A 21,188-nucleotide genomic window follows, 5' to 3' on the forward strand; every position below is an offset into this window, starting at 1 on the left:
TGAGCACCTTCCTTTTGGGATTATCTGTCAAAATTCATCATGATGCTTTCAATCTTTAATATTTTTCCTGTGTCTATATCTCTATGCCTAATGTCACCTGAGCAGATTTATTTATGTTTTTGATTTCCTTACCCCTGATCCATAAATCTGTTCCCAAGATAAAACAAACAACACAAAGTAAAATAATGATTCCTCACTTCCTTTTGTTTTAGTTTAAATAATATTTCTAATGTGAAATCAACATGCTTTCTAAATATTTGAATTTATAAGCTTATAATGACATTGTTTTATGTGTCATAATTTTATATTCTGGAGTTCCTGTGCATCTCAGCGGGTTAAGAACCTGACATAGTGTCCATGAGGATACCCGTTCAATCCCTGGCCTCGCTCGGTGGGTGAAGGATCCAGTGTTACCCTAAGCTGAAGTGTAAGTTGCAGAGGTGGCTCCAATCTGGTGTTGCTGGGGCTGTGGTATAGGCTGGCACTGCAGCTCTCATTTGACCCCTAGCCTTGGAATTTCCATATGCTTCAGGTGCAGCTCCCAAAAGAGGAAAAAAATTTTCTATTCTTTTCTTTGATGATTTTTTTTTTTTTTGGTCTTTTTTTGTCTCTTTAGGGCTGCACCCGCAGCATATGGAGGTTCCCAGGCTACGGGTCTAATTGGAGCTGTTGCTGCTGGCCTACACCAGAGCCACAGCAACTCCAGATCCGAGTCTCATCTGCGACCTACACCACAACTCACGGCAACGCCGGATCCTGATCCCACTGAGCTAGGCCAGGGATTGAACCCGCAACCTCGTGGTTCCTAATCGGATTCGTATCCACTGCACCACAATGGGAACTCCTGATGATTTTTTTTTTAAACTTTTTTTTTAATTGTTATTTCCCCAATACAATTTTTTCTACTGTACAACATGGTGACCCATGGTCTTTGATGACTGTTTTAAGATTATGTGAATAGAAGTAATTTCCTTCAGTAGTTACCTGTGGAATTTATTAATTGTTTACATAATTATGTTTACATATTTTTCAAACAGAAACTAAAAACATTTCTAGTATGTAGAACTATACATATTTCTTTAAGATTTTCAGTCTTCTACTTTTTTCTTAGTTTTCCCATTATATTTGAATGGTGATAGGGCATCCATTTCCATGAAGACTTTTTGTGGTTTGTATTTCTCTCTTAAGCCTCCTTTATTTCCTTTAATGTGTATATAAATGAAATCAAGGAAAACCTAACAAAAATGATCAGTTGCTTCAAAGAGCTAAATTTCACTGGCCATTCATTAGGGGAGTCTCAGTTGCTTCACTGTTATGAGTTTTTCATAATCTATATTAAAAAATCTATAAATGGGCAGATTAAATTATTTTCTTCAGAATTGATGTTATTAAGCTATGAGGATTGTATATGGTCTTTTCTGGGAGATTTACTTTGTGTTTATCCAATAAGTCTATCAGCCAAAGATATATTTTTACTAAACACTACAGTATTTTTAAAGTTGTTGAAATAGATTTTATTGATTGTATTAAATGAATGGATTCCTCTGTGGTAACTACAATAATTTTGTTGCTCTTAAAAATTCATAACTAATGTTATTTGTTATTTTACACACTTCCTCAAAATTAACTTATTTATTCAAGATCTTACGTACTTATTGTACATAATTCAAATTGATAGGATAGTGACAGCATGTACTCTAGAATCAAGTTCAAATCCCCAGTACTCTACTTCAGGGAGGTGTCCGTAAAATGAAGTTATTCCAGGTGATAATAGCCACTACTTCACAGGATTATTGTGAAGGCTGAAGGGGAAAATACATATAAAATGTGCAGTGCACACACAGTCGTGAGCTTCAGAGCGTGTTAGCCGTTATCAGCCTGCTGGATGCTGGATGTGATGCACATTAATTTATTTTTCATCTCCTTTGAGTAGTAATTCCAGAAATCAGCATTTTTTCTGCCTAAGTTCAACAGCAAAGCAATTACCTAGAGACCTGAAAATTGCCACTGTTTGGAAAAAAAAATCAATTAGGCAACACAAGTCCATTTCCTATATGACTAGATTGTAGCCAATATTCTGACTGCATTTAGTAGCATCGGACATAAAGATCATCTATCCTGCAGCCCCTCCTGGGTTGATGCATTGCTGACATATTGTCTGGAGGCTTCCCCTCCCTTCCCCCCAACTCCATCTCAGTATGTGACTTTAAGTCTTGCCTTTTGAAAAAAATGTTAGGCGCATCAACAAAGCCCAGGTTCTTGGTCCTTTAGGGCAGCCATTCTGCTGTTCACACCCAAGGGATTCAAACATTCAAGCTAATGACTTGAGAACATAGTTGTGCCCCCCCCCCTCCGGGAATTCAACCAAAACATCCCAAGCTGGGCAGCCTTTTAGAGCATTCTTTCGTTTTAGTTGGATATTTTCTGTGCTGCAAAAATATGTTGGTCAAATACAGCAGCGAGATACTTCATACAATTATTGGTGCATAGCTAGGCCTGATTTCTTCTCCAAGCTCTAATCATGCTTATAAAAATTTTGGAACTAATGGTTAATCCTTTGAGGGAAAAAGGTCTATCTGGAGCTTGGCCATATACTACATACCATAATAAAATTAAATAGGTAGATTAATGGGTTAAATGTAAAACAAGAGAAAAAATATCTTTAAGCAATTTCAAATGATTAAAGAGCTAAAAAATACCTTATTTGTGAATAATTTCCTGATTTTTGGTTGAGGAAAGACTTTCTAAATTCAGAAACAGTGGAAGACAGCCCTAAGAAAAGTATCACCAAACATAAGTAATCATAATATGTATTTTTTATACATTGAAATTTTCAAAAAATTATAAAATTATTTACCCCCAAAACAGAGAAGATTTACTATCCCTAACTTATAAAATGTCTTTATACAATAATGAAATTATATTATTTTAATTATAAGAGGATTGGTCTTAACCAAAGCTAAATAATGTAAGTATGTATTAATTTTCAAAATCAGGCTGTTAAAACTCCTTAGAGAGCCATCAAGCTAAATGAATGTATACATTGTTTGTTTTTTTTTTAATGGGATAAAATTATTACCTGCTTTATGGAGTTTTCGTGAGGATTGAATTAAATAAAGCACACACCATATATGTACAGCGCACTACAAGGAAAAGAATTAAAACAAAACTTTTCTGTTTCCTATAATTCCAGAGTATGTCTAATTTCAGACTCATTCTTTTTTTTTTTTTTTTTTTTTTTTTTTTTAGGGCTGCAGCATATGGAAGTTACCAGGCTAGGCGTTGAATCAGAGCTGTAGCTGCCAGTCACAGCCACAGCCACAGCCACAATCACACCAGATCAGAGCTGCATCTGCGACCTACACCACAGCTCATGGCAATGCCAGATCCTTAATCCACTGAGTGGGGCCAGGGATTGAACCCGCATCCTCACGGATACTAATTGGGTTCATTACTGCTGAGCCACAATGGGAACCCCTAATTTCAGACTTCTAAACTTTGAGAGAGTTCAGGTTAGGCCGGTTATGTCCTAGACAGAAGCAGCCATTGCAGTTTGAAAAAACATGGAGAGATCAATATCTGAAGACATTCTACCTGAGGATTTCATTCATTTCTTAACCAAATGAAACACAAATAAGTCAATACCCCAAGAAGCAAGCTCTAGTGTTATTAATCAATGCACAAAACACAAAACAGGGCAAGCCCGCCTCCCATCTCTGGAGCAATGATAGAAGCTTGTCAGTTGTCCCAGGCAAGAAGCAGTACAAAAAAGGAGTCCCCAGGCTTGATTGAAATCACCCAGGATATCTTCAGTGATCTCAAAGGATGACCTGAGATCTTTGGACAATTCTTTTAACCAATTTCTTTAAAATTTGAATATGTTTCATTAATTTCTGTTAGGAAAGTCTAAGAAGGTAAAAGTGGACAAATGAGAGGAAAAAAAAAACAAAAAACACTATTTAAGGAGAACTGAAATCTCTGGCTGGTTCCCAAAGCAAAACTCAGTGGTTCTAACACAGTTTTTTTTTGCCTAATGTATTCATTATATTTTTCTACATTTCCATTTTAATTATCGTGAAGAAAAGGCAGCAACCCATTTGCCATGTGCTGTAATTTATACTTGCTCTAGCAAGATAAGTAATACCACTCCAAATACATCATAAACAAAATATTTATTAGGAAAGCCTCATTAGCATGCATTTCATTCTGATAATAAGGTTTAGGAATTTAAATTAATATCAGTGTTATTCGAGAACATGGCTATTAACATTTAATAATATTTAGCATTTATATAGTCCTTTGTGTTTCCAAAGTACCTTAGTCATTAATTAATTAAACCTCAAATTATCATTGTGAGCAGGTTCAGCTCATGGTTTCCTCAGTTATAAAATTATATTCTTAAGGATTTTAACTTTTCCAGCTAGCAGTTCTCACTTATAGTTATTTTTTCAAAAATTGTTTCACGCACGAGTTCCTGTCATGGCGCAGTGGTTAACGAATCCGACTAGGAACCATGAGGTTGTGGGTTCGATCCCTGGCCTTGCTCAGTGGGTTAAGGATCCGGCGTTGCCGTGAGCTGTGGTGTAGGTTGCAGACACGGCTCGGATCTGGCGTTGTTGTGGCTGTGGTGTAGGCTGGAGACTACAGCTCCAATTTGACCCCTAGCCTGGGAACCTCCATATGCCGTGGGAAGCGGCCCTGGAAAAGGCAAAAAAACAACAACAAAAAAATTGTTTCATGCAGAATGAGATGGCCAGTGTACCCAGGTGGGAATCACTCAGTTGCAATCTGTCGGGGATATTCTACTTGTTAGCTGTGGGAACCAGAGCAGAGCTCTCTTTAAATCTTTCCACAATGTCTTGATTCTTTCTTTGCTGCTGTTTCTCTTGGTCCCCTACCCCTGCATCATCACACCCTGACATGACCCAGCCAAGGCCTTAAAAGTGACCCCATGTTTAATATTTATCCATCTAAGACTATGTCATAAAGATACCCTTTGATTCAAAATGAAAGAGTTTAGTGCCAGGAAACATCCACAGGGCAGTAAGCTGGGGGAGGTGGAGGCTTTGGGAGTAGCATGGGGGAGGGGGGACTCTCACTTTACAATATTCAATGGCTCCCTATTGCCCATATGCAATACAAACCCAAACTCCTGGGATCTGATATGTAAATCTCCTACAGTGTCATATTCGACTTCCCATTCCTTTGCAACCCCCAGCTTCACACATCCCCTCCCAACTACATAACACATTGACACAGTGTGCAGGTCCATTTAGACAGTGTAAACATCACAGACTTGAGAGGTGGCCTGGCTGCTCTTGGAGAGATTGCACCTCGGCAGAGTCCTTGTTCAGCGTTGCTACCCCACTGGAAGCAGAATGGCAAATCAGACTGTCCTGTGTCTCAGCTGTATGGGCCATTGGGCTGCTGTGTCACTGGTGTCCTGAGCCACCCCAGAGCCTCCTCAGCAGGGAATGCTGTCCTCTGCTTACCTTCTTGGTCCTTGATTATGACCTTGGGCTCTTTGCTTTATGTAGGGAATTCTTAACTTTGCTAAGAGAGTCTCCAGGCTTGTTCTTTGCCTTACATGGTGCGTGGGGCAGAAGCCAGTCCCTGAGGGTCCGTTCCTGAGGGGCCAGGGCAGAGAGCTCCATCAATGTCCTCCAAAGGATAATTTTATCAAGGCTGAGCTGAGAAAAACTCTGGAAACATTTGCACACTGCTAGAAGAAAGCATAAATTTATTATCAGCAGGGAGAAAGAAAATTATTGTCATCCATCAGAGTGGCGAAGACGACAGGAAAAGAGTCTGAAGGCAGTCACCCTGTGGGTCTTAGCCCTGCCTTCTCTTGCTACCTGCTGATTCACAGGCCTGGCCGTCAAATACAACCTGATTCACTGGAGCAGTCGGTAGAATGTTCTACATCTCCAGTGGTCCAGAGGTCACCAGGTTGGAGCTGCTTTTGATACAGGAGCAAAACAAATGTAACAAAATTTGTTTAAATAACGAAATGGGCTCAAGCCTTACACGGCCATATAAATCCCAAACATGCTTCAAAATTCCCCTCGAGGACTGAATTTTGGGGGTTGCAGAGATGGCTCGTTTTCCATGGGTCTTCAGTAAGTATCCCGTTATTAATTGAAAACTACTGTCAGATATTTAACAAAGATCTGCTCTAAAAAAAAAAAAAAAAGAAGAAGAAGAAGAAAAGGAGACAGAGAAGCCAAAATTTACCTTAACATTGTGTGTATAACTACTGAGCTGATACCTTGACACACACAGGATGTTCAAATGTGCATTACCAATTTGAATCCTCACAGTATTTAATGGACCCCTATTATCTCTATGCATACTAACCCCAAATCCTAAGTTCTGATATTTAAACTTTCTACGATTTATTTAACTTCCCAGTGCCTGGCTCCACACACGCCTCCCCAACTCTCACATACAACTGCGTTTCAGGCAAGGGTCATATATTTTATTAATACACTGACTGATGTCCCAGCTCAGGGCTTCTGTTTGAGCTGTTTTAATTACCCAGAACATTAATGTATCTTTCAGTTGCTCCCATTGCATTGGAAATTCTCGAGGAGATGGACTAGGTAGAATTCATTTCTTTATTTTTCACTGTGCTTATAGAGCTTTTTGAACATGGTCAACATCCACAAAATACTTTTTTTAAAAAAAAGGATTGGGTTGAAAAAAATAAGCCAGTTTGGGTGCCTGTGTTAGGGCAGAGGGTAACTGAGTGGCAGGAGTGGTAAATTCAAAGGCCAGACAAACAACATCAACATGTAAAGCAAGCCTTGTGGGTGCTGAAGGAGAGGGAGAATATAAGCTTTGTTTAGAGAGCCTGACAACCCAGCCCAGACTTGCCAGATTTTGAATTAAAAAAAAAACCAAAAAACAAAAAACACAGAAATCTGGATTTTTATATGGAATCTACCAGTTTTTCATACTGAAGACAGATTCAGAAACTTGAATGACGGCATAGTTAAACAAAACACATTTGTGGGTTAAGTTAGCCTGGCAGCTGTCCAGGGTAAGAATCCTACTGCACAGGTGACAAGGCTGAGTAGGTGGCTTGGGGTATAAAAGGGAAAAAATAGTCACAAATCTGTTTTGTTTTGTAGGTGATGGAGATGTTTATTCTCTTGATTGTGGTGATAGTTTCACCATCCATACAGACGTGAAAACTTACTATACCTTTTAAATGTATATACTTTATTGCATGCCAACTATGCTTTGATAAAGCTATTTTTAAAAGTTAAAAAAAATAGGTCTTCCAACATCAACAAGCAGTAAAATCAAAATAAATGTATTTCCTAATTGCAAAGGCTTTCCGCCATCGCTTGCCTTGGGTACCTGACACAAGACAGCTCAGGGCAATAGACCAGAGACTTTTGCCAACAGGTGCCTGGGACTCTTCATTCCAAGAGCAACTGAGGACAAAAGTAACAAAGTAAAAGACATGAGGCCTGGTCCACAACCTCTGAGTTTCTAAGAAATGAAGAACTAAGAGAATCATACAAGACTGAATAAAGACCAGAGTTGGTAGGGGGATGGTGGAGGGTGGGTGCAAGAAAAGGGTACTGTCAGATCTGGTTGGTCCCAGAGCTTGTGTTGTTTTTATAGAATTTGGCAATAAGTTTTTCTATAGACCTCCTGAAATCCTTATTTGGACCCATCAAAAAAAAAAAAAAAAAAAAACCGGTGCAAGCCACGATGTGAATAAAGAATGAGCAGTGCTCTAAAGCCAAACAGATTATTGCTAATCAGCTCACTCTCCAGGCTCTTACAAATTCAGCAGCCATACAGCCCACTTAAGACAGGAAGAGGGTCCAGGGCTGATTTGCGGTGGTGAACTTTTCTGATGAGCCTATTTTCTCCTCTTTCATGAGCTCAAGTAATTAATTAATTAATTAGCATAGTCTTTTTCGTTTGATTATCTGTAAGACATATATGCGGTCTCTTGAGACAATCCACGCAAGCCAAAGACAGAGAACGCTGCTGGCAGATCTCTCCTGCGAGAGGTCTCTCCGGGGACTTCTATCACCTCCTCTTTTAAGGAAAGTTAAATTCCAAAGGAGAAAAATTATGCATTCTCCTGTATACAATGGCGGGGTTTCTTCTTCCATTTTTCTTCTTGACTGAAAAGGCAATGATAGAAAATAAAGAGGAAGCTTTAGAATTATATTAAACCCTTGTCATTTGTGAGCTGTTATGTTAGTGATGAAATTGTATCTGGAATAAATCCTCAGCGCAATGGATACAGTTCTGCTCTGTGACTCACATTAACATTAATAAGAGCTGCGCAGCCAAATTCCACAAATCACATGACAAATTATCTGCACTGGATGTGAAACCACAGGGAAAGGTAGGAAATCAGAGGGGACTGGATAGGTCAAATGAGAGGTAATTGAACAGATGAAGGCTAAACCGCTAGGAAGGGTACTGGAAAGTGAACACGAGTCAAACAACTGCATTGACAGATGTAGAGAAGGTGGACTGAAAGTCCAGCCTGTGGAGTCGGGCGGGACTGTTGACCCTGTGGATCCTTCTTTTACTCACACTGTGATCTGAGAAAAGGCACGAATTTCTCTAAGTCACATCCAATGATGTAAATGAAGTACCGTGCTTGGTAATTAATAAATATACAGTAAAAGAGAGTCATAGGAAAAATCCTTAAATATCATGTCATCCTACCAATCCATTGCACAGAAAAGCACACTAAGACTAGATGTATAATGTCACTTGCCTAAGCTCACATAACTAGTTAGAACCAGCTGGAAATGGAACAGGAAACCATAATATCTGTCTCCCTTTTTTTTTTATAGCTTTTTTGAAGTATGATCATCGTACAATAAACCATAATATTTAAAGTGTACAATTTGTGAGCTTTAGCACAGATACACTCCATTGAAGAGTCACCACAATCAAGGGAATGACATATCCTTTATTCCTAAAATTTTTTCCTTCCTCCTGTGTAATCCTTCCCATCTTCTTCACCTGCCTATGGTCAGCGATTCATCCACCTTCTTCCCTTAAAGATTATTTTTCATCATCTAGGATTTTATATAAGTGGAATCAGAGTATATGCATATATGGTATGCTATCTTTTTTGTCTAGCATCTTTTACTCAGAAAATTTTTTGAGATTCACCCATGTTGTTGCATTTTCAATTTTATTCCTGTGTAGTAAGTATTCCATACTACAATTTGTTCACGCATTACCGTGTTGATAGACATTTCAGTTGTTTCCACTTTGGGGCCACTGTAAATAAATCTACTGTGAACATCTGTGTACAAGTCCTTATGGGACATGTGTTTTCATATCACTTGAGCAAATATGAGGGGTGGATTAGCTGTGTCTTGCAAGTAGGTGGATGTTTAGCTTTTTAAGAAATTGCCAAAAGTTGTGCCATTCTGTTTTTCTACCAGCAGAATATGAGAATTCCAATTTTCCGCATCTTTTCTTTGTGGTGTAACAAATTTCCACAAACTCAATGGCTTAAAAAAACACACAAGTAGGAGTTCCCCTCATGGTGCAGTGGAAACAAATCCGACTAGGATCCATGAGGTTTCGGGTTCAATCCGTGGCCTTGCTCAGTGGGTTAAGGGTCTGGCATTGCCATGAGCTGTGGTGTAGGCTGTAGACACGGCTCAGATCCTGCATTGCTGTGGCTCTGGCATAGGCTGGCGGCAACAGCTCTGATTCAACTCCTAGCCTGGGAACCTCCATATGCCATGGGTGCGGCCCTCAAAAGACAAAAACAAACAACAACAACGAAAAACAACCACATGTATTAGTTCACAGTCCTGTAGGTCCGAAGTCCAGGCCAGTATGGCCGGATTCACTTCTCAGATTCTTACAAGGCTGAAATAAAGATGTCATGCAGCCTGCAGCATCTGGAGCTTAGGTTTCTGTGCCAGGCTCACCCAGGGTGGTACAGTTCAGTTCCTTGATGCTGTAGGGGTGAAGTCCCCATTCCCTTGCTGGCTGTGAGCCGCAAGCTGCTCTGGACTCTTACCATCTGCCTGCTTTCCTTGACACGTGGCTGAATTCCATCTTCAAAGCCAAGGCTAGTGCATAGAATCTCTCATCTGCTTTTTGTCCTTCTGATGCCTCCATAGTGACCTCTAGATCCAGATTTAAATGGCTCATGCGATTAGGTCAGGCCCATCCAAATAATCTCTGTATCACGAGGTCAACTGATTTGGGAACTTAATTACATCTGCAAATTACATCCTTTTGACATCAGTAATATTTCACCACATTCACAGGTTCCACTACTCAAGGGGAGAAGATTAAACAAGAGTGTTACACTAGGGCAAGGGCCATTGTGGGTTATCTTAGAATTCTGCCTATTATGGTATTTTTAGTTTTAATGTAGTGGTATTTCACTGTGATTTTAATTGGCATTCCCCTTAGTGACTAAGGAGATGAAATATTCTTCTGTGTATTCACTTGCAATCTGATTACCACTTTTGGTGAAGTGTATGTTCAAAATTGTACTCATTTTTCAAGGTGTTGTGTTCTTATTGATTTTGTAAGTTATTTATATATTGAAGATGCAAGTTTTTGTTAAATATATGTTTCCAAACACTTTCTCCCCATCTTTGACTTTCTTTTTCCTTTTCTCAACAATGTCTTTAAAGAGTAAAACTTTTAAATTTTGATAAAGCATACCGTATTGTTTTTTTTCCTTTTATAATTTGTATTTGTGCCATATTTAAGCTATCTTTGCTAAAATCAAGTTGATTAATTTTCTCCTACTTTTCCTTACACAAGTTTTATAGTTTTAGGTATAAATTTAGGTCTAAGATCCGTTTTGAGTTAATTTCTCTATGTGGTGTAAGTTAAGGATGAGGGTTTATATTTGCATATGGATATCTAATTGTTCTAATACCATTTGTTCAAAAGATACTCCTTTCCCTTTAAATTGTTTTGGCACTTGTTTTGAACATCTATTGTCCATGTATGTGTGGGTCTGTATGTGGACTGTTTTCTGTTCCACTGGTCTATGTGAATATCTTTTTCTTTTTTTTTTTTTTTTTGGTTTTTTTTAGGGCCACACCTGTGGCATATGGAGGTTCCCAGGCTAGGGATCTAATCGGAGCTGTTGCTACCAGCCTACACCAGAGCTACAGCAACATGGGATGAGCCACGTCTATGACCTATACCACAGCTCCTGGCAACGCCAGATCCTTAACCCACTGAACAAGGCCAGGGATTGAACCCACAACCTCATGGTTCCTAATTGGATTTGTTAACCACTGAGCCGCCACAATGGGAACTCCTACGTGAATATCTTAATGCTGAATAACAATATAACAACAGAGTCTATGTTACAGGTGGCTTTATGTTGTCTTAAAAATCAAGTAGCATTAGTTCTTTACTTTGCTCTTGTTTTTTAAAATTGTTTTGGCTATTACAGACTTTGCATGTACATGTAAATTTTAGAATAAGCTTGTGAATTTCTGCAGAAAGCGTGGTTAGATCTTATTTGAAAATTGTATTAAATCTATGGATCAATTTGAGTAAACTTGATATCCTAAGATTGTTGAGCCTTCTGACCAATAATAAACATGCTTAATTTTTCTATTTATTTTGGCATTTCATTTCTCACCACGAATTTTTAAGATTTTGAATGTACAGGTCTTGCAAATATTTTGTCAGTTTATCCCTATTTTCTATTTTTATGCTATTATTTCTTTAATTTCATTTTTTCTGTTTGTTGATAGTATATGGCAATTCAGTTGATATTTGTGTGTTCAATCTATAAGCTGAAACTTTGCTAAAGTTTACTTATTAGTTCCAGGAGCCTTTTAGTAGATATCTTAAGATTTTCTATATAAATAATCATAAAATCTGGGAAAAAAGCTTTACTTCTTACTTTCCAATATGGATGTTTTTCATTTTTTTTTTCCCTTGCTTTATCACACTGGCTAGGCTCAGAAGTGCACTACTGAATAGAAATGGTAAGAACACAAATCATTAACTGATTCCCAGTCTTATGTTGAAAGCACCTAGGCTTTCATCATTAAACACAATGTAGCCATAGATTTTTCCTAGAAGCCCTTTATTATATTGAGGAAATTCCCATTCCTGTTTGCTGAATTTTTTTTAATAATAAAATAATGTTGGATTTCATCAAATGCTTTTTCTATGTCTATTGTGATGATCATATACTTATTTTCTTCAACTCTTGATGTGGTGAGTTATGTAGTTTTAAACAGTTATTGTGATGAATTACATGTTAAATCAACCTTGCATTCCTGGAATAACTTGGTCATGATAACTTTACTTGGTAATGATATATTATGCTGCTATATATTGTTGCAATTTATTCATTAAAATCTTAAGAGAGTATGTGTTCTATGTTCACAGGGAATATAGAGGTCACTGATTTAAGATGGTTCTTCATTTTTAACATAAGTTTTTTTTTTTTTTTTTTGGTCTTTTTGCCTTTTCCAGGGCCACCCCTGTGGCATATGGAGGTTCCCAGGCTAGGGGTCTAATTGGAGCTGTAGCCGCCGTCCTACGCCAGAGCCACAGCAACGTAGGATCCAACTCGTGTCTGCGACCTACACCACAGCTCACAGCAACTTCGGATCCCTAACCCACTAAGCGAGGCCGGGGATCAAACTCGCAACCTCATGGTTCCTAGTCGGATTCATTAACCACTGCGCCACGACGGGAACTCCTAACGTAAGTATTTAATGTTATAAAATTCTTTAAGCACTGAATAACCCTCATAATTTTATGGTAATATTTCAACTTCATTTAATTTAAATACTTTCTAATTTCCTTTGATTCCTGGGTTATTTAGGGGTGTGTTGTTTATTTTCCAAATTTTGGAGGAATTTCCAAATATTTTCCCATTACTAACTTTTAATTTAATTCCATTTTGGTCAGAAAACATACTTTTAAAAATGTCAATATTGCCTATCTTGGTAATATGCTGTATCCACTTGATAATTAAGTGTTTTCTACTATTGGTGGTGGAAACGTTCTGTAATTATCAATTACATCAATTTGTTTGCTACTGTTATTACAGTCTTCCATGTCCTTGGTGTTTCTGTCCAGTTGGCCAATGAATTATTGAGAAAAAAGATGCTGAACTCTTTGGCTATAATCGCAGAATCATCTATTTATCCTTTCAGTCCTATCAGTTTTAGATTTCGGCATTTGGATGCTGTTTCCAGGTACATAAACACGTCACCTCTTAATGAGTCAACCCCTTTGTCACCATTAAGTGATCTTCTTTACCTCTGGCAATATTCTTTGTTCTGAAATTTACTTTACCTGATAGTAATAGAGCTACTTTGGCTGTTCTCTTTTTGGTGAATGTCACTATGGCATATCAATTTCTATCAATTTCCTTTTAATCTATTTATTTCTTTATAATTAAAATAGGTATCTTAACAGGCATGCTTCTTAAAATCCAAGCTGATAATCTCTACCTTTTAATTCAGTTGTTTAAATTTTATTCCTTGAATGTGAACATTGAGTATTAATCCACCATCCTATATAGTTTCTATTTATTCTATCAGTTCTTTGTTCCCTCTTTTTCTTCTGCCTTCTTCAAAACTACTATTTTTCTTTTTTTTTTTTTTTTTTTTGTCTTTTGTTGTTGTTGTTGTTATTGCTGTTGTTGTTGTTGTTGCTATTTCTTGGGCCGCTCCCACGGCATATGGAGGTTCCCAGGCTAGGGGTTGAATTGGAGCTATAGCCACCGGCCTACGCCAGAGCCACAGCAACGCGGGATCCGAGCCGCGTCTGCAACCTACACCACAGCTCACGGCAACGCCGGATCGTTAACCCACTGAGCAAGGGCAGGGACCGAACCTGCAACCTCATGGTTCCTAGTCGGATTCGTTAACCACTGCGCGCCACGACGGGAACTCCCAAAACTACTATTTTTAATGATTGCATTCTACCACTGTTGTTAGCTCTTAACCCCATCCAATGTATTTCTCATGTAATTTTATTTTCTATTCCAGAAGTTCAATTTTTTTTAACCTTACATTTCTCCCTAACATGCCTATGCTTTCCTCTACTTTTATGAACCTTATCAAATATATTTACAATTTAAAAAATATCTTTATCTACTAATCCTATTTTACACTTCTGTGTCTTTTCTAATAATTGAGTTTTATCCTCATTATTGAAGTTATCATTTCTGCTTCTTTGCTAGCCTTGTCATCTCAGGCGTTGCTAGACGTTGTGATTTACTCTACTGGATACTGAATGGATACCAAATTCTTTTAAATATTGTTGAGCTTTGTTTTGGCATGTGGTTACCTAGAAACAGATTGATCTTTCTGAATCTTGCTTTTAAGTTTTGATAGGCAGGACAAGAGCAGTCTTTAATCTGGGATTAATTTGGCCCCATGACTGAGACGATATCCTTCTGAGTATTAAAACCAAAACCTCTATGTTATGAGGTTTTTCCCCTATAGTTATTGAGAACTAGAACAATTTCCATCTTGGTGTGACTCTTCTCCTTTCCTGTGATTCTCTTCCTGACTTCGGGTCCTTGTCTCACAATATGTGCTTACTTGTGCTGAGCTCAGGACTCCAGAGGCATCTCCTACAGGTCTCCAGAGCTTGCTCTTTGTGCTACTCTCTTGTCTCTGATACTGCTCCCTGCTAGTTCTAGCCACATCACACTCCACAAAATCCCAACTCTGTCTCCTCAACTCAAGGGCATAGGCTCAGTTCTGGCTCCCTTTCCCTGTGCTGCCTTCCTTCTAGAAACCCACTCCAGGCAGCCAGCTGAGACTTTGTCAAACTCACTTCATTATTTTCCCCCTTTCAAGGATTACTGTCCTCAGTCGCCTTTTGTCCAATATCTGAAACAACTGTTTCATATATTTTTGTCTAGTTTTTCAACTCTTTCAAGTGGGAAGGTAATGATGGCCCCTGTTTCTCTATTTCCATCATGGCTGGAAGCAGAAGTCTAGGTGCTTATTTTTAATCAAAAATAAACGATATGCAGAAAAACAGAATTAAAAATAAAGTTACTTGAAATTGCCTAGCCTAGACAAAGTCACCATTAATAATTTCCCTTAATGTTTAATATGCACACAGCAAACAAAATATTCTCTGATTTGCTTTTCAAGTCAATAAAAATAGGCTTTTATCATCAGTCTTAATGATCATGTACAGTCCAGTGAATTGATGCATTGTGACCTATTTAACTCATCCTCTATTGCTGGACTATCAGGTTTTTCCAACTTTTTGACATTTTAAAAATACTCTGATAAACCCCAATAACTCAAATCTGTAGTCCATTGTTTTTTGCCCTACACAGATGTTTTTAAAACTCTAAAACTTTCTAGGCTACATGTTTGTTCTGCGGTTTCACCTCATGTATAGTTTGCTGGAATCCTTAATAAGGAGAAAGGTTAGAAGAAAGATGATTGATTTTGACAGATGTTTTGACCTGAGGTTGATAAAACGTGAAGTTTTTGTCTTCAGCTCAGTATAAGCCCTCTTAGGGGAAATAGAGTTTTGTAAAGCCTCATTTAGATGAAAATATACAGAAGACCCAGGCTGCCAGTATATTGACTAACTGAAAACGCATAGTACCTTGGCAAGTTAATTCAAGTTGATGCTAGAGGCAATCGGAAAAGAATACAGAAATTTTTAATCATGGATTGTAGCTAGAACATGCACTGGTGGAAACTTACACCACAATTGAGTGGCAGTTGGTTTAGCCTGCTGAAATAACTCCATGATCTAATCCATGTCCCAAATGACGGATATCCCTGAGTTTGGACCTAATAGTTGTGTTTTATAGCATCTCAGGAGAGAGCCCTGGATTATGGGATAAAGAAAAATGAATAATACAGGTAGAAGTGCCATTGAATTAGTGTTGAGATATGCTAATAGTCAGTGAGGTGAATTTGTAATAGACTAAGATAACCTACATTAATGCATCTTACATTTGCAAAGCTTAAAAAGACAAATAGCTTGGAATATGTCCTGCAGCACAAAAGGAAATGTAGCCTAATGTTTACACACCAATCAAGAGAATTAATTCTCTATGTATTTTACTAAAAGATGATACTTTTATGTGTGGACAGTACAAAGTGTGAAAAAACTTTTCATTCTGTAATTGGGATCGAATGTCACAAGTGTTAGGAAAATAAACCCAAATTGAAGTCTATTTTTTTCTACTTCTTGAATTATTTTTGTAGTTTTGAAAAATTAACCAATCTTCCTTTGGATATGTAAAACTTTAATAACAGACAAGGAAGGAAAGACAAGCTCTTCACAACAAAAAATATTTTTTTTTGTCTTTTTGCATTTTTTAGGGCTGCTCCCATGGCATATGGAGGTTCCCAGGCTAGGGGTCAAATGGGAGCTGTAGCCGCCGGCCTACGCCACAGCCACAACAATGTGGGATCCGAGCCGCGTCTGCGACCTACACCACAGCTCATGGCAACACCGGATCCTCAACCCACTGAGCGAGGCCAGGGATCAAACCCGCAACCTCAGGGCTCCTAGTTGGATTCGTTAACCACTGCACCACGATGGGAACTCCCCCAAAATAAAATTTTAATGGATATTTATGATTATGATTGATATAGAAGGGTCAGGCTATTGAGGAATAGTTGAGTTGAGGAAACTTCTGGAGAAAGGAGAGGTTATGTAAAAATCAGAGATGTCTGACAGAAGAAAAGCTATAACAAATTATTGGACAAAAAAAGCCAGCCCCTTTGGGGGTGAGTAAATAAGATTTGGCTCTGAAACTTGTCAGGTTCAAAATCTGGACTAGAGAAAATGAGAAGAATTCAAAAATAAAATTGGGAACAAAAGTTCCTGTTCCATTTAAAGAGATTATAACAGTTTTTGTAAATTTTTGTGTTTTTGTCTTTTGTCAAATATCTTTTCATTTTTATGGCTTAAAATTGAGATCTTTAATGGTATTTCAGAGTGAGAAATTCATTTACTCATTTATTCAGTCAAATGTTTATTGAGCACAAACAACTAGTCTAAGAATGTACTAATCTGGGGATAGAGTGAGGCGATACAGTACAGAGAAAACATTTTTTTAAACTACAGAAACTCTTAATAACCGCAAGTGAGACAGCGTTGTTAAAAATACGAAGGTGATATTTGATTTGATTTGTTACCCTCGACTGTTCCCAAAGGAAATAGAATGATCATCCTTTTCCCACCAAAATAGCTCATTCGCTGCCTAGTCTAGTAGTGGCCTGAGTGAGGTACCCACAGAGGAATGCTCTTCTCTCCATGCGGCGAAATTGCAAGGACCAAGTTGCATACGTGGCAGCTGACAAACTATGGCACATTTCACAGCATCCTTTCAGACCCTTCAGACCTCAAGCATCACCAATCCTAATTAATTGTTTCTTTGCCATGAGCAGGAGGTCTACTTAAGTAGTAACCCTTGAAACTTTTGAATGGTACCGTTCACTAATTTCCTTATTATTCACCCTTCATTTTCCATATTGACTAGTCTTCAGGCTTTGACCTTGAAATTTATAATGCAGCCAGGGATTTCCTACACACTCCAGTGACTCACAGTGCCTCCCGGTTTCTAAATACTTCTAAAAATTCTGTAAACTTAGCTCTTAGTACACATTCAGCAGTCTAAAACATTTAAACAAGGCAATGTGCAGATTTTTTGGGGGGAGGGGGCACATCTGCGGGATATGGAAGTTCCTTCCCAGGCCAGGGCTAGATTCCCAGCCACAGATGCAACTTAAACCACAGCTACATCAATGCTGGATCTTTAACCCACTGCACTGGACTGGGGATAGAACCTACACCTCTGCAGCAACCCGAGCTGCTGCAGTTGGATCCTTAACCCACTGTGTCACAACAAGAACCCCTGTATGGAATATTTTTTGAAGGAGACATTGACTTTCAAGATAGAGGTAAAAAGGGAGAAAAGGTGAGGCTTGTGATCTAACAAATAATTCAATAAACACTCAGAAAGCCTCTGCTAAATACCAAGAACTGTACTATGTGTATCTACCTGTGAGCCACAGTGTCTTCCTTCAAAGAGAGCATGGGCAAGATCTAAATAAATCCTACATGTCAAAGCAGCCTGTGCCATAATGTAATTCAGGTTTCGTAAGAGCCTAGAAGAGGGAAATGAGAAAGGAAATTTTAATTTAAATGGAGACTTCAAATTTATTTTTTTTTATTTTTATTTTTTTTTCACAGCAGCACTATTTATTTTTTTTAATTTTTATTTTTTTTCTTTTTTCTTTTTTTTCTTTTCCCACTGTACAGCAAGGGGGTCAGGTCATCCTTAGATGTATACATTGCAGTTACAGTTTCTTCCCCCACCCTTTCTTCTGTTGCGACATGAGTATCTAGACATAGTTCTCAATGCTATTCAGCAGGATCTCCTTATAAATCTATTCTAAGTTGTGTCTGATAAGCCCAAGCTCCCGATCCCTCCCACTCCCTCCCCCTCCCATCAGGCAACCACAAGTCTCTTCTCCAAGTCCATGATTTTCTTTTCTGAGGAGATGTTCATTTGTGCTGGATATTAGATTCCAGTTATAAGTGATATCATATGGTATTTGTCTTTGTCTTTCTGGCTCATTTCACTCAGTATGAGAGTCTCTAGTTCCATCCATGTTGCTGCAAATGGCATTATGTCATTCTTTTTTATGGCTGAGTAGTATTCCATTGTGTATATATACCAAATCTTCCGAATCCAATCATCTGTCGATGGACATTTGGGTTGTTTCCATGTCCTGGCTATTGTGAATAGGGCTGCAATGAACATGCGGGTGCATGTGTCTCTTTTAAGTAGAGCTTTGTCCGGATAGATGCCCAAGAGTGGGATTGCAGGGTCATATGGAAGTTCTATGTATAGATTTCTAAGGTATCTCCAGACTGTTCTCCATAGTGGCTGTACCAGTTTACATTCCCACCAGCAGTGCAGGAGGGTTCCCTTTTCTCCACATCCCCTCCAGCACTTGTTATTTGTGGACTTATGAATGATGGCCATGCTGACTGGTGTGAGGTGGTATCTAATGGTAGTTTTGATTTGCATTTCTCTTATAATCAGCGATGTTGAGCATTTTTTCATGTGTTTGTTGGCCATCTGTATATCTTCCTTGGAGAAATGTCTATTCAGGTCTTTTGCCCATTTTTCCATTGGTTGATTGGTTTTTTTGCTGTTGAGTTGTATAAGTTGCTTGTATATTCTAGAGATTAAGCCCTTGTCAGTTGCATCATTTGAAACTATTTTCTCCCATTCTGTAAGTTGTCTTTTTGTTTTCTTTTGGGTTTCCTTTGCTGTGCAAAAGCTTTTCAGTTTGATGAGGTCCCATGGGTTTATTTTTGCTCTAATTTCTATTGCTTTGGGAGACTGACCTGAGGAAATATTCATGATGTTGATGTCAGAGAGTGTTTTGCCTATGTTTTCTTCTAGGAGTTTGATGGTGTCCTGTCGTATATTTAAGTCTTTCAGCCATTTGGAGTTTATTTTGGTGCATGGTGTGAGGGTGTGTTCTAGTTTCATTGCTTTGCATGCAGCTGTCCAGGTTTCCCAGCAATGCTTGCTGAATAGACTTTCCTTTTCCCATTTTATGTTCTTGCCTCCCTTGTCAAAGATTAATTGACCATAGGTGTCAGGGTTTATTTCCGGATTCTCTATTCTGTTCCATTGGTCTGGGAGACTTCAAATTTAAAAATAAGTAAGAATCACCAGCTAAACAAGAATATAACATTCCAGCAATAGAGAACAAAAAGTGAAAATGTGGAAATGTGAAAAACTGGCATATTTAAGAAGACTCAAGAAGTTCCATGTGGCTGAGTCATGGGCTGTCATATGAAGAGCTTTCTTCCTGCTCTCATGTAGTTTCAGCCTCTCTCTGGATTTTGAAAAGAATGCATTTGTCAGTATAATGTTTTTATATGCCTATTCTATTATTTACTCAAAAAGGCATGTTAAAAATCTCCCCCTGTGATTGGGAATTGGTTTGTTTCTCCTTTAATTAATTCTGTTAATTTTTGCTTTATATGTGCTGTGGCTTCTTTATACATGCATTGTATGCACATCCAGAATTTAGGCTTCTTATAATTTCCTGGTGAAATAAATATTTTATTATTATTAACTATCCCCCTTTATCTCTACTAATGATCTTTTCCTTAAAATCTGCACAGCTAAATCAGTGTTTGCATGAAGTATTTTTTTTCTATCTTGTTAACTTTCATTATTTCTGTGTCCTAGTATATTTTCTCTTTTGTAAACAGCACACATTTGTTTTTTTAATTTAGTCTGTCAATCTTTGTATTTTAATTGGAACATTTAATCTCCATTTATATTTAATGTAATGATTATTTTTATTTAAATCATTCATCTTACTATTTGCTTTATATTTGTATCATCAGTTGTGTACTTTTTTCCTCTTATATTTTTTGCGGGGATTTCTCTTTATTAATCTCTCCTCTCTCTATTTGTTTACTCATTATATATTTTTTGCTATTATTTAGGGAGTTAAACTGGAGATAAAAATATCATTGACATATAAAAATCTAATTTTACTTTGTATTTTTACTAGCTTTCCAGACAAAGTGTTAATTTTCCTCCCTTATACACTGCAGTTGTGTATATTAATTATGATTTTTTATTCAGTCAAATATATACCCTTTTCATTCCTTCCCTCATCCTTGAGTTTCCACCTGTAATCATTTACATTCTGCCTGAAAAACATCTTTTGGTATTACATTAGTATAAATATGCTGGTGGTTAATACTTCTGTTTTTAACAAAATTGTTTCTATTTAACTTTTATTCTTCAAGGATATTGAAAATAGTCTTTGGCTTTAGTTTTATTCTGTTGAGAAGTCATCTGCCAGTAGAGTAATTGATTTTTTCAGGATAATTTGATTTTTTTCCCACTCTAGCAGTTTTTAAGAATTTTTTGGTGTTTAATTCTACTCTAATTTGCGGAGATATGGTAAATTTTTTTGTATTTATTCCACTCAAAATTTATAAGAATTCTTGACTCTATGGCTTAACAACTTATGCTAATTTTGGAAATTCTCAGATAATTGTTCTAACCCATTTTCTCTTTTATTTCTGGGAATTCAGTGGTATTTATATTATGCTTTCTTATTTACATCTTAGATATTTTTATCTCTTCTCTGTATTTCTGATTCTTTTGTTTCTCCATGTTTCATTTTGGA

The 21,188-nt window shown here is 37.6% G+C and overlaps 1 protein-coding gene across 1 annotated transcript in view; it reads right to left on the reverse strand.

The window, feature by feature from the left end:
- The window catches only part of LOC146405923 (uncharacterized), a 296,042-nt gene that overhangs the window by 8,856 nt on the left and 265,998 nt on the right, over window positions 1-21,188 (reverse strand). The gene's annotated exons all lie outside the window — the stretch shown is intronic.

The sequence above is a fragment of the Sus scrofa genome, chromosome 1 (assembly GCF_054392235.1).
Source record: "Sus scrofa isolate SSC_HxYL_T2T_F1_AM1 chromosome 1, Sscrofa_HxYL_maternal_Yorkshire_Landrace_v2.0, whole genome shotgun sequence".
Taxonomy (NCBI): domain Eukaryota; kingdom Metazoa; phylum Chordata; class Mammalia; order Artiodactyla; family Suidae; genus Sus; species Sus scrofa.